Genomic DNA, 13,778 nt, shown 5'->3' on the forward strand with positions numbered 1-13,778 from the left:
GGGAACATGACTGAACGGGACCTGGGTGTCCCTCAAGTCCCCCTCCCCGCAGCGGGAGAGCCGGGGGGTCCCGTGATGCCCCAGCTCTGACATCCCTTCCCACCCCACGGGACCCCGGGTCCTGGGGATGCGGGGAGCTGCCCAGCACAGCCCCCGCTCACTTCCCTGCTCTTTTCTTTTCAGCAACTGTCATTAACAACCCAACAAAACGCATTTGTGGCTTAAAAACATCCATTTAATAAACCAGACTCGATGCCGAGTACTGGCTCCCACCTCCCACGCCTTGTTTAATGGAGAGACTGTTAAACCCAGCAAACACGGCGTTCATTTTATTGAGCCTCCAGGGCTGTTTCCAAAATTTCTTTGACACCAGAAGAGGTAGAAACACGTGAAGACCTGCGGCAGATGGCAAAGCTGGCAGGCCCTTCACATCAGCTGGGCGGATGCTGCGGGACAGGGAAGGCGTAGGGCAGGCTCGCAGGTCCCAAATTAAGCAGCTTTGCAGCCCACGCTGCATTTTATGGCTGACAAACCCACCCTGCAGGAAGAATGAAAGCTATTTGTCTTGATGGCTGCGCAACTTCAGTTACTCCTGAAAGAAATTTTAAAATTACGAGCCAGTGATTTCGTCATCGCTCTTCTTGTGATATGTCATGGCATCTCCGTAAGCCCAGCCCCACACCTGAGCTCCTGGTCTCTGGGTCTGGTGGTGTCCCCCTCCAGGGACCCTGCCTGGGCACCGGATCCCCACGCAGGCACCCACAAAGGACCCATGATCAGGAACACACAACATCCTCAGGAATACATCGCCGTGGGTGCAGGATTGCCCCCCTTCATCCCTCCTCTTTCCCCTGGGTCTAGAATAATGTCATTTACCCTGAAAACAAGCCTGAGCTGGCTTGAGCTGCACAAGACTGAAGGCCTGTTCCCAGCTCTCTACCAAATTCCTTTCTGTAGCCAAATCACCACCTGCAACCTGGGACAATCCCATTCCCAACCCTGCTGGGTTTTGCTTACAAACTCTGTAGGACAGGGACTCTCCCACTGCACCAAGCAAGGAAGTGGCACGACGGGGACCTGCCCATAATAAGGACCTGTTAAGCAATCTAATCCTGTTCCAGAGAAAAAGGAATGGCTTACGCAGAAATAAAAATGAGAGTGAACTTTGGGCTCCCCATGGCTTGCTTCCACGTTGTCTACCCAGGAAAGCATGCAGAGCGTGCTATCTTTGCTGCCTGCTTGTTGCTTGTCTCTTAGCAAAAGCCCAGCAAAAAAAAACAAGCTGTTTAGAGCAGAAGGTCCTGCTACTGCCTTTGGAAAATTCAAGGTCTGACACATCTCTCTACTATTGCTATCCACCCCCTAGTCACTCCTGGGGCTGCGGCAGGTCTCTCACAGGGTTCCTCCTGGTCCTCCTCCACATGCATTCCAGGATGTCTTCTTGCTCCAGGGCTCTGCCCAGCCCAGCTCCAGGGAGCCTGGGCTGATTTTCCAAAGATAGGGATGACTCAAGGATCCACCCCTATCCTGCGGTGTGTTGGGGGGACAGGACATGACAGATCAGACCCTGAGATGAAGGCAGGGCTGCTGTGCCTTCCAGACAGGGGTCTTGCTGTCGGCTCCTTCCTGAGAAGCAAATAACACTTTACCATTGCACATTCCCACATTTCTAAGAAATTTAAGGAAATTTAATTATTTGATTGCTTCGGGCTTGCTGATGAGGCCAGGGAATCACTCATTTGCTTATCTCAAAGCTCCCCTGTGCTCCAACGCATCTTCTTTAGCCCTTGGCAGCTATTAAGAAGGTACGTGGTCTTGCTGCGGAAAGGTCCCGTGGCACCTGCTTGGTTGCATATACCTCTGCTTGGTTGCATATCACTGGGTCCAGCCTGGGGGGATGAGAAACAGCAAGTCACTGTAATGGCAGCAGCCTTGTTGCAGGGGCAAAGTTCGACATTTTAGCAAATAATTTGCCATCCATCTTCTCCTTTTGTCATTCTGGACGTGGCTTGGGACCTGCAGAGATGAGAAGCTATGTGTTTCTGCTGCAGCACGCTGGAAATCTTGCTATCTCTCTCATTTAAGCCTTCAGCATCGCCCAGTCGTGGTGAGTCAAAGCCCTACAGGCCCATTTTACAGGTGAGGGAAACTGAGGCACAGAAGGGCAAATCACCTTGGCAGCATTTAGTCAAACCCAAGTGGAGCCAGAGACAGCTCAGTTCTCTCCCAGGGTCCCATGTGAGCAGTTGCCTGTACAATAAGTCTTGCACAAAGCAGGTCTTGGAATTTCAGGATTCATGCTGATATTCTCCAAAAATGAGTGGGTTTTTCCCCGAAGAAATATGATGGTTTTAGTCAAAACTAACATTTGCTCAAAGCAACATTCCTGAGCCTAAAATGTGTTCCTGGGTGATACAGCTCAGAGCACAGATGCCAGTTCCTCTTCAAAAAATGCTGTGGGGCTCTGTGTTTTAATGGAGATTATTTTTCTTTCTCCTTGACTTCCTTCCTTCCTCCCTCCTTCCCTCCTTTTTCCTCTCCATCTCCTCCCCCTGTCTCTGAAAGAGCTATAAAAATAAAGAAAATATATGAGAGCAAGCCTGAACATCCCCTAAAGAAGAGATTGTATTTTGCCTAGGAACAAAAAAAGTTATGATGGTTTGTTACATTTCAATAGCTGCTCCAAAAATAAAAGAAAAAAAAACACAAACCAAATTTTTAATTGCTTGTTTCTTTTGACATTTGCCATCAAAACCAGATATTCCTCGGCTGCCCCAGAGTTCTCTCATTTCCCATTGACACTGACTTTCAAATCCTGCCTGGGATGGATGCTGCCAGGGGAGAGCCAGGAGCTACAACGGCCACAAAAAGGGCATTTCCTTGGCCCAGTGTGGATAAACGGCAGCAGAAAAAGGCAGCCCCTGCTCAGGCTTTTTGTTGATCACAGCTCTGAGCCCCATTTCCCCTCTTTTAAAATGCCTTTAAACAACAATATATTTTCTTATTTATGTGCTGATGAAAACCCTAGTGTCGATGGTGCAGCACGGGGCATCGCTCCGCACCGGCCCCATCCTCCCGCTGACGGCCTCGGGTTCAGCTGGGCCGTTTGCTCCCCTCCTGCACACACACACACAGGGTCACCAAAAAAACCCACCTCCTGGCATTTTGTTAGACATTTTATTAGACCATTCATGAGTCCCCCAAGGCTGATGCTAATTGCAAGCCTTGAATGAGCAGCAGGGAGATGGGGGTAGCATGGTGGTGGCTGTGATCCCTGGTGGCCGTGATCCCTCCTGGACCCACATTTTCCCCTTCTCCTCCCAGGCAGCCTGGATGCCCCAGTGGAGTCAGGCAGGACTGCTCCTGGCAGGAAACTTGCTGGGAGCTGGTACCAGCAGCGGTCTGAGATGGTGCCCAGACATGGCACCAACACGGGGCACCAGGTATGCCCTTCATTTTCACTCAAGGTCTGCTCAGAAGTATCACCATGGACCATGCGTATTTCATGGGACCCTCTGGATGATGTTTTTTACACCAGTTGATTCTTGGCACAGATCTCTGGGCAACATTCACGCCTGCCATCGTCTGTGCTGGGGTCTGATGCTGCTACTCCGCACATCTGAGGACAGCAATGGGCTCCCTCCTCTATCTCCATTTGCACACAGCTGCCAGGATTTGTCCTGTCTGAGCTCCCTGCTCCTCTGTCCCTGGGGTCAATAGCTGCCAGGGGTCTCACAGCACGTTCACATCAGCCTCAGGCCATGCAGCCTTGGAAAATTAGGCTGAGAAAACACCTACCTGATCTGTTCCACCTTGCCCTGGGCTGGGAGGAATCAAACTAAATACCCCTGAAACAAGAAGAAAATCCACCTGCCTTTGGTCTGCCTTATTGCTGGGGGATGAGCCTGCATCCGTAGTTCCCCCTCATCTTTCCAGTCGTTCAGAGGCGTATTGCACCCCTAATCACCTCTGAGCATGGGGGAAAGCACCGCTGCATCACTGGAGTGGCAGACAGCCAGGGTCCCCATACGTGATGCTCAGGAAGGGAGAAGGGAGCTGACTTCGCTCTGGATATTCCCTCCTGCCCAGCGATATCGAATGGAATGAATAATTTACTATCCGATCATCTCTAATCTTCGTCCCATAAAATCAGCAGCAAGCTGGGAGGGTGTTTGAAGCCTCCAGCTGCATTTGCTGATAAGACATGAGGCAGGAAAGATTGGAAGCCCATAAAAATGATAATCTCAGGCTTCACTGTAACTTGGTGGAAGGGTTTTCTCCTGTCCTTTCATTAAGGATGGATTTCATGATCTTCCTTAAATAACAGCAAGCTTTCTCACGAGGAATCTCCCACCCGAAAACTGATTGCATCGTCATTAGGAAATAGGAGGCCAAGAAGCCAGAAAAAAATAGATGGAGCACAGGTAAGTGCAAGGGCCAAGGCCCTGCAGAGCGAATGGCACCTGCCTTTATGGGGTGGGGGGGGAAAAGGGGATTGGAAGTAATTTCTGAACACGGAGAGAAGCTTTAGGCATTGGGGCTCTGCCCAGGAGAGTGGGGCACAAGCACCATGACAAGCCACTGGACACAAGCCTGACCTTGAGTCAGGCTGTGGAGCAAAGCCTCATCCTCCTCGTCCTGCACCTCCTTGGCATGAAGAGAAACATCACGTCTCATTTCAGTCTGGCTTGGTACAGCATCCTTCTCTCTGGCCCCATATTCAGTGTGTCTGGCTATTGCGTGGAAGAAGAAGGGAAGGGAAAAAACCCAACCCATCAATCATTTCCATGTGAATCTCAACCAAGATGGCCAAAAGGAGGAGAAGGAAAGAGCTTGCTGGCTTGGTGGGGGTGGATAGTTTCAGGAAATAGTTATCCCAGATGCCAGAATAGGAGAAAATTAAAAGTGTAAACTATAATCAGATGTTTTTCTTCTGCTAATTGAAATAATGTTTTCTCTGCTACCCACCACTCTATCCCTTTCAGATGCTAATCCCTATCAAACATGGACTTACAATTACAAATTCATAGGCATCTTTCCCAGGAGCAGAAATTGCTTTGCCCTGTAACCTCTAAGATGAGGTCTTAATAGGAATTCACGAGCAGTCGCTGGTAAAGCTTCATTAGCTGGAGAGAATAGACAAGGGCAAGTTGCAGTGCTCCCTAACCACTCTAGGGAAAAATTAATTTAAATTACTTTGTAAAGTAACAAGGCCAGATAATGTGTTTCCTTCTCTGATTATTGTTTTCCGACACCCTAATGCACTCGTAGATTAGGTTGCTTTGCCTGTTGTGATGGTGGTCCATGCTAAGTTGTGGTTTATGGAGAGCAGCAGCCTTGGGAAGGAGAAACACTGACCCCTTGGGCCAGAGCTGGATGGAGACGAGGTGAGGATCTGGATGTTTCCCACCAGGTTGGGTTGCTCGAAGGCCGTTGAGAAGGCAGGCAGCAGCCACTTCAACACAGCCTGGAAGAGAAACCTGGCTATTGAAGGTAACACTTCAGCATTTCCCCGGTTGAAAACTGGTCCAAGCCAATGGAAGGAGTCCTGCTGATTTGGACAGCTCTGGATTTGCTGCCTGGAGGCCAGATCCTGAGCAACACTGAGCCCCCTGCTCCCCAGGGCAGGATCAGCATGGGAAACTTCTTCTAGAAGCCACCATCCCTCAGCAAAGGTACTGGTGTGAGGCTGATTCCCAACAAGCTAAAACCCAAAAGGCACTAAAATATGCTAGAAATCAAGCCTGCACCCCCAGGGTAGGGGGGGCTGTGATTTCACACCCCCCCTCCAGCCCTTGCCAAGCCTCCCCAAAAGGAGCAATAATTCTCTTCCCCTGGCACTAGGCTGGATGCTCTCCATGCTGGGCTGGCGATTCGGTGTGGTTTTATGGCACTTTGCAGCGAGACAAGCGAGGGGCCGCGGGAAGATGCAGCGATAAGGGCTTGGCAGAGGGGCTGCGACTCTTCCCAGCGCCCTGGGCTCGCAGCCGGTCTTCGGTGGGTGCTGCCAGAGCCCAGCATTATTAACCTGCGAGCTGTCACACAGAATGGGCCTGTCTGGCTAAATCCTCAGGGGACACGAACAATCATTCAATGACGAGACAAAGAGTTCAAAGGGCCTTTCGGCAACAAACAGCGCTGATCATCTCAGCTGATTAAATAGGTTCCCAACAGATCCGGGAGTCCTAGGAGACCAAGCTGAAGCTGGGAAGATTTATGGGGAGCTACCTGAATTGGAGAGGGAATATATTGATTTTATTCCTGGCTTCTGAAGGGGATTGGTGTTTTTTTCAGAGCAAAAATAGGGCTGGAGACAGATGCATCGAGACAGAGGAGCAGATAGGTAGGTAGAGGGATGGATGGACAGACTCCCAACCCATCTAATCATTTTCTTGTCCCCACTTACTTGGGGGAAGATGCCCCAAGGCACCCAGACCTATCTTCTGTCATCCTCCCATCCAAAACTGCAACACTTCGAAATGGGATTTTAACCCCCAAGGATGAGGTTTTGTATTACCCCAGCTCCTGCAGTCACTTGAATTTCTTTCATTCCCATCAGCAACCCATTGCTCCCCAAGCCCTGACAAATTCTGGACCACTTTTGCTGGTGATGAGCCCTGTATTTCGACAGCTCTGAGTGCAATTAAGTGCACCCTTGAGTCCTGCTTGGCTTTGCTGTCTTGCAATAGCCAGACCCATCCTCCTAGAAAGCAGAGGAGCATCAGGGAAGGCCATGTCCCATGAGGAGGACATCCTGCATGACTCTGGGTCCCCAATGTGTAGAGAAGACCCTGATTTCAGTAGGAGTCCCCTTCTCAGCACTGTCTGAGGAAGGTGCTTTCCTTCCTCCGGCCCTCACAGTCTTACTGGGGCAAAGGAAGGGCCCCAGGCAGAGAAAGAAGCACCCCCAATACTGGACATCATCCTCAGCATCCTTGAACCTTGGCATTCAACCTGCCAGAGCCCTGCTAGCGGGCACCAGCCCTATGTATTTCCACGCCCATCAGGAAAAGCAGCAAGTTTCCAGGTGGCACCTCTCTCCTCTTCCTTCTCAGCACCGGAGCTTCTGCCTGGCATCCGAAGGGAAAAAAATAACGGGGCCATCAGCAGCGAGTGAAACGCATCTAATAACCTCCACTTCTTTTCAATGAGCTCCAGTTGTTGCTTTACAAGTGTACTCCAACGGCGGCAAGTGCCAAACAAAAGCTCCCCTCTCCTCCTCTGTGCCTGTGAAACAGCCTTATTATTTCAGTGAGCTGCATCTGCTGGGTGGCAGCCGCGATTACCATAACACAGGGGCAGGATTTGGCCTGGATGCTTCACCCTCAATTCTGCAACAGGCGAGAGTGTTGGGCTGGTTGAAAAATAAGATGAAAAATAAAGGAGGGGAAAAAAAATTGAGTGTATGAAGTCACTTTTCTGGCTGCCACCCAAGCAAACAGATGCAGGTAACAGAGAAGATGGGAAAAATCACATCATCTTCTGCTCTGAGCAGCGGCTTCTGTTGCTGGGGAAGGAGGTGGGAGGGACATGGAAAGGCTGGAGGGATTTCATGTGAGTCCAAGGGGTGAATGAAGCATTTCTCGGGGTATGTTGAAGTTGGGGGAGCCTTAACCCATTCCTGAAGCCTTGGGGGCTGCCACAGCCAAGCTGAGTACCGTGAGATGGGGACAGGGAGCCAGGGCTCCCACGGGAGGGATGGGATGGATAGGAAAGGGCTGAACAACTCCGAGATGTGCCATTGTGCCGCAGCAGCTGAGAACAGGCTGCCCTTGAATCCGTCCCTGAATAGGTTTTGAGGACAATAGGTGAAGACCCCTGAGAGATGCTTTTGCCTGGGATGGAGGAGGAGAGGCTGTTTCCAGGACGGGGCGGGCTATTAATTAAAGCTCAATAAATAGCAGGGCATCGACACAGCCACCAGCACTCCCACCGGGAAGTGCGAGCCTTCACAGGGTCACCTTGCCCCTGTGAGATCCCGGGGGACTCGGCAGCCTGTGGTCCCCTGGCAGAGCCAACGGGGAGCTGGCGACCACAGGCACAGGGGACCTGCTGGACAGCACTGAGACCTCCAGGGCCTGGCTGAGCTGGGGGAACTCCAGCTGTCCCAAACTTTCTCTATGCCTTCCTACCCAAAAATACCAAACTCTGCAGGAAAATAGCTCCAGTGTTCAAATATGGTGGTTTTAACATAATGGTTGTGCGTCTATGGTAAGCCCATGAAGACCTGAAAAGCTGATCAGAGTGGGTGGAAAAGGGGGGGAAAGGAGAGAAAGGGAGAAGGGGGAAAACGCTGGAAAGGGGAGAATGGGGACGGGAAGGGATGGGAAGGGAAGGGAAAAAGAGAGGCAAGGAGAGGGGAGGGGAAGGGAAGGGAGGAAAGGAAAGGAAAGGAAAGGAAAGGAAAGGAAAGGAAAGGAAAGGAAAGGAAAGGAAAGGAAAGGAAAGGAAAGGAAAGGAAAGGAAAGGAAAGGAAAGGAAAGGAAAGGAAAGGAAAGGAAAGGAAAGGAAAGGAAAGGAAAGGAAAGGAAAGGAAAGGAAAGGAAAGGAAAGGAAAGGAAAGGAAGAGGGAAGAGGAAAAAGGACAGTTTTTAACATACTTTATTTGGAAAACAGCAAGAAAACATTAAACCCTATTAACGAACCCACTTTCCTCACCCCCCCAACCCCTCCCGGCGCTGCTCTCCCGCTGGGCGGCGCCCTCTGGCGGCCGTGGGCGGCGGCCGGGCCGGGCCGGGGGCGGGCGGGCGGCAGCGGCCCCGCTGTCTGCGGGTGCGGTGCGGTGCGGGTGAGGGTGAGGGTGCGGGTGCGGTGCAGGTGCGGTGCGCTGGCAGGAAGCGCTCGTCCCGCGGTCGGCTTTGATGCGCCGTTCACCTGCGAGCAGGGGCTCCCCGGGACCCGTTCAAAGGAGGCTCCCGCCCGCAGGCGGCTGCCCGGGCAGCACCGGCGGCCGCCTGGGCTCGGTGGCGGGACCCCCGTGTAACCCGTGCGGGACGGGACTCCCGTCAGTCCACGGCACCGGGGGGACATCAGCCGTGAGCTCCCGCTGGCGAGCAGACCCAAGCACGCGGGGTGGTGACGGCGGTTGTCACCATGCTTGGAGCAACGCCACCATCCTTGGGACCAGGTCACCATTGCAGGGGACACAACAGGCTCTTGCTCACACCGCCCCTCGCACCGCTTCTCCAGAGGGCTGCGGGTGTGCGGCTGCGGGGCTTTATCCCAGCCCCCAGCGCCTGCACGAAGCAAGATAGAGAGGGGCAGCTCGGAGCGGGACGGAGCCAGCTGGAGGGTGGCCCCGGGGACGGCGCAAGTTGCCATCCCGCCCAGCGCCTGCCGAGATAGGAGCAACGGCCATCGCCTCTGGCACGCTGGGCAAGCTCAGCCGTTCCTGCCACCCTAGAAAACACCCTGGGAAAAGCATCCGGTACCTTCTTGGGAAGCTTTGGTGTCGCCTGACATGGAAAAAGGGAAAAAAGCAGCTTGTAGCTTGCTAGGACAAAGGCAACCAAAAGTAAAACCATCCTGGCGCTTTATATGGTGGGGACAACCAACAGGTCAGAGTGCAAGGCGCAGGGGATACGTGTGAGCAGGTCATGGGCTTGAGTGGCTTGAACACACATGTTCACAGCCATCCACATATGTGTATTTAGGACTATGTCCTCAGAGGTGCATCCACAGACGTGCCCACATGTGTGGGATGTGCAAAAATGAGCGCATGCACTTGTGAACATGTTTGTGCACCATCACACATGTAAGAGCACATGGGCCATGCGTTTGTGAGCAAGTCAGCATGCACGCTTACCTGTTGTGTGCATGAGCTCGTGCGTGGACAGGAATTTGTGGGGTGTGAGTATGTTTGTGACTTCTTGTGCACACAAGCGTCTGTGCCGATGTGTGACTGCCAACGCACCTCCCGTGATGCCCCACACTGGAGCCGCAGACAGGCTTGTTCCTCGCCTGGTCCCTGGCCCAGCATCCACAGGGCATCAGTTCACCAACCGCACGCCCGCCAAGCCCAGACAGAGCCCTCCTGACCCCGAGCAGCAGCTGCCCACCCACAGCATCCCCAGCAGCACACTGCTAACCAGCCCTGGCTGTCCACCAGGCCACCCCTCTAGCCTCCAGCTCCCATTTCAACACCACTCTCAGGAACGGGGCAGACCTGGAGCTCCGAGGAGCAATGCTGTGTTGCTGGATGGTTGCAAGGCACACGACTGGGAGGGTGTTGACAAGTTTTGTTTTGGTTCCAGCAGCATGTAAAGGGATGTATCGTTGGTGGGGTGCAAGTGAAGTGCTCTGGAGATGGGACAGCTGCTGTAAAGTGTCCCCTCGCTCACATGCCCTCCCAGCCAGCCTTGGATGGGTGGTGAGTGAGACCGTGACTGGACCCTTCAGACACGCAGGAGGACCTTGGTTCTGGCTTTGGTGGGCTCTGGGCAAGCCCCAGGGCTGCAGGGTACTACCCCTGCCCTGGGGGCTGTGCTGCGGATGGTGACAGTGGTGGAAGCAGGACAGGCACAGGGCAGGGCTGGCCCCACTCCCTTCCTCAGGGCTCGGCAGTCTCCCCAGCTAAACCTCTGGGGTCGGACGGTCTGTTGTTCCCCACCATGGATGCAGGGTGAACAGGGCATGTGGGCAGCCATCCTCTCCCAGCCACACTCCAAGCTGTGATGCTTGGCAGCCCAGGGCATTTTGGATCTACTCACCCTGCTGTGCTTGGCTCAGGGTCCCCCATCAGGGAGGACCGCAGCTCCACGGCACCTCGCACAAAGACACACCACCTCTGCTGTCAACCTGCTCATTTCACATGATGCAACTCAGGATGCTCTGCCACAGCTTCTCTGGATGCCCTTGGGCCGGTCTCGGAGCCTCTCCCAGGCTGGTCAGCAAGTCACCCCCTCCTCTTGTTTCCAGCATCCCTTAAGCAACGGGATGCCAGCAGAAAGCTGCCTTTCATTTCGCACCGTGCACACGCTGAGGAGCATGGTACCACCGCGGCCTTGCTGGCCTCTTTGCCAAAAGCCCTTGGCTGCAGGACCCATTCCCACCTTGGCACAGCTGGATTAAGCTGGTGCCATGCAGGCTTTACCAGAGGGATCGGGAGGGAGTGAAGCCCCCAGCCCCACTGCGTGCTGCCGGCCAGGCTCGGGCACATCAAAGCACCGGGGCAGTTTTAAGCGTGCTCCAGACGCTCCCTCCCATTTCCTGCTGGATTCCCGTCTCGCTCCCTGCGCCCGCATCAGCAAAACAGAGTGTAAAAATAGAGGCTGGGCTTCACCAAAACACAATAGTAAATTGTTCCCCGGAAAGGTCTCCAGGGCGGCTGAGAATAGCTCCAAGAGCAGGGGAAAAGGAACGTCTACCAGGGGGGGCAAGTTTGAAAGTGCCTGCCGGACCCCTCACTGGAGGTTTCCTGCATCCCCATCAGGGGTGCGGGTCCCCCTTCCTGAGTCCACGGGGTCTCGGAGCATCCTCAGCTTCTCCCATCCACCCCCAGCCCCTCTGAGCCACGGAGCCCTCCCAGCTACCCCAGCACCAATTTTTAAATGGAAACTGAAAAAAAAAAACAGGGAGCAAGAAATAAGGCACAAGGAGAGGCAGGAGGACCGGAGAGGAAGAAAAGGGCTGGGAGGAGAAATGGGGTCCTGCTCACTGCTCATCTCCTCGCCGCGTGTGACAGCGCGGCATCCCCTGGGCACCGCTGGCCGGCTGCAGCCTTTGTGCGGCAGTGGGAACGTTGGGGACGAGCCCTGGGATGAGGAGCATATCAAGCAGTCCCAGAGAGCCATAAATTACTCCCTCCTGTTGTCACTGGCCCGTAACAGAGAAGAGGCGAAGCTTTCTCATCGGCTGCCCGGGTGGGAATGTTTGGGGCCTGTCGTTTCTGTGAGCATCTTTAATTCAATAATGTGGGAACGCCCCTAATGAAGCAGGTCCTTGCTCCTGGCTTCAGTGGTGTTCCCAGGCAGGGCTGCCAGCGCAGGCTGCCCTCAGCATGGCTTTGCCAGAAAGGCAGTAATTAAAACCAGATAACGAGGCTTGAAAATAAAAGCTGACCAAATTTTGGGTGACTTTGTTTTTTTGTGTTTCTCGTTCCATTGTCCTGGACATACACATCCCTCCTACGCTTTCTTTTTATATTTTGATTCAGTTTTATCTCAATGCCACCTCCCCTCCGTTCTTGCTCCCCAGTGTCATCCGTGGAATATTAAGGGGGATTTTCTGCCACCAGGAGCCTGAATGTCACCAGGTTCCTGTGACACATTAGAGATGATGGTGAACAAAATGCCTCTAAATCCACCTGCTTCAAGTTTGTCAAGAAACCTCTATTTGCCAGAAAATTTCCCACAGTAGGAGACAGATCAGAGCCCCCATCACCTTGTGATGCCACCAGTGATGCCAAAAGGGGTGAGAAATGAACCCCAGCCCCATCTCAGCTGAGGGCATTGCCACCTGCAACACACAGGCTATCGCCCTCCCCCTGCGCCGATCACATCTGTGCAGTGAAACCAGGACCCTCAGGTGCTTTTCTCAACTTTCTCCTCTGTTTTGTATAAACAGAGAAAAAAATAGTTTGTTGGGTTTGTTTTCTTCCCCCATGTATTTGACTCCACAGAGCAGTGCTCATCACCACTTGCAAAGCAGCATGGTTGTAAAAAAAAATTACCATTTGATGGGAAATGAATGAAATTTTCCATTGGAAGACAAGAGTGGGAAGGGCCTTCAAAAATTACTTCAAAAAAGAAAAAAAAAAAGCCGAAGATGCCTGCTGCCTTCTGTGTCATTTGTCCTGGCAGCAGAGCCGCAGCGAGGTCCAGAGGGTGCTGGAAGGAGGATGCTCCTTCCAGCATAGCCAACATGGGGCCACCAGCCACACAGCTGGGGACATGTCCCCAGATCCTGTCCCAACACAGCAGCTCCAAGGGTCTCCCCATCACCAGGGTCTATCAGAAGTGGCCATCCCACAGCAGAGCGAGTGGCATCAACACCTTCCAGCCCTCTCGATAGACTATAGAGATATATATTAAATATATACGTGTAGGGAGTGGTTTGAAACCTTCATGCTCAGGATGTTCTTCCCTTGCTGGTGGCAAAGGCCACATGGCCATGAAGGACATTTTAATTTAAGAAAGAAAAAAAGCAGAAGGGGGAGGTGGAAGGAGAATTGTCCCAGTGAGGGAAGGAGGGAGGGAGAGGGCTGGGAGATGGGAGGGAGGGATAAACCATGGGTGAGCTATCAGCTCTCGCCGGGCTGGCAGCAGGACAGGGGTTAAGCCAGCTGTGCAGTCGTGATGGCGGGACCCCAGATAAACACGCAACAGCCCCACATTGCCCCACGCCCACCCCACACCTTGTCCCAGCGCCTGGGATGGAAACCAGCCATGCCCCGGCTGCGGGGGCTCTGCTCAGCCTGGCTGGGGAGGGAGCCCTGTGTCCCCAGCGTGGGGCTGTGCCCACAGGGCTCCCCGCATCCCACGGGCTGGAGCCTAGGAACAGCCCCCCTCTTTCACCCAGGGGGAAATGTCACCCAGAAACTTTAAAAGCAAGCGTTGGCTGCAGGGCTGGGAGGAGTCAGGGGTTTTTAGCAGGCAAGCTTTTGGGGGGATGCTTTATAAAAGCAAGGGATGCTCTAAAAGACCCTGTTTAGGTAGGTAACGACTCTGAAAATGTTCAAGGCCAGGTTGGATGAGGCTTTGAGCAACCTGGTCTAGAGGAAAGGTGTCCCTGCCTGTGGCAGGGGGGTTGGAACTAGATGATCTTTAAGGTCCCTTCCA

The sequence above is a fragment of the Nyctibius grandis genome, chromosome 8, assembly GCF_013368605.1.
Source record: "Nyctibius grandis isolate bNycGra1 chromosome 8, bNycGra1.pri, whole genome shotgun sequence".
NCBI lineage: Eukaryota > Metazoa > Chordata > Aves > Nyctibiiformes > Nyctibiidae > Nyctibius > Nyctibius grandis.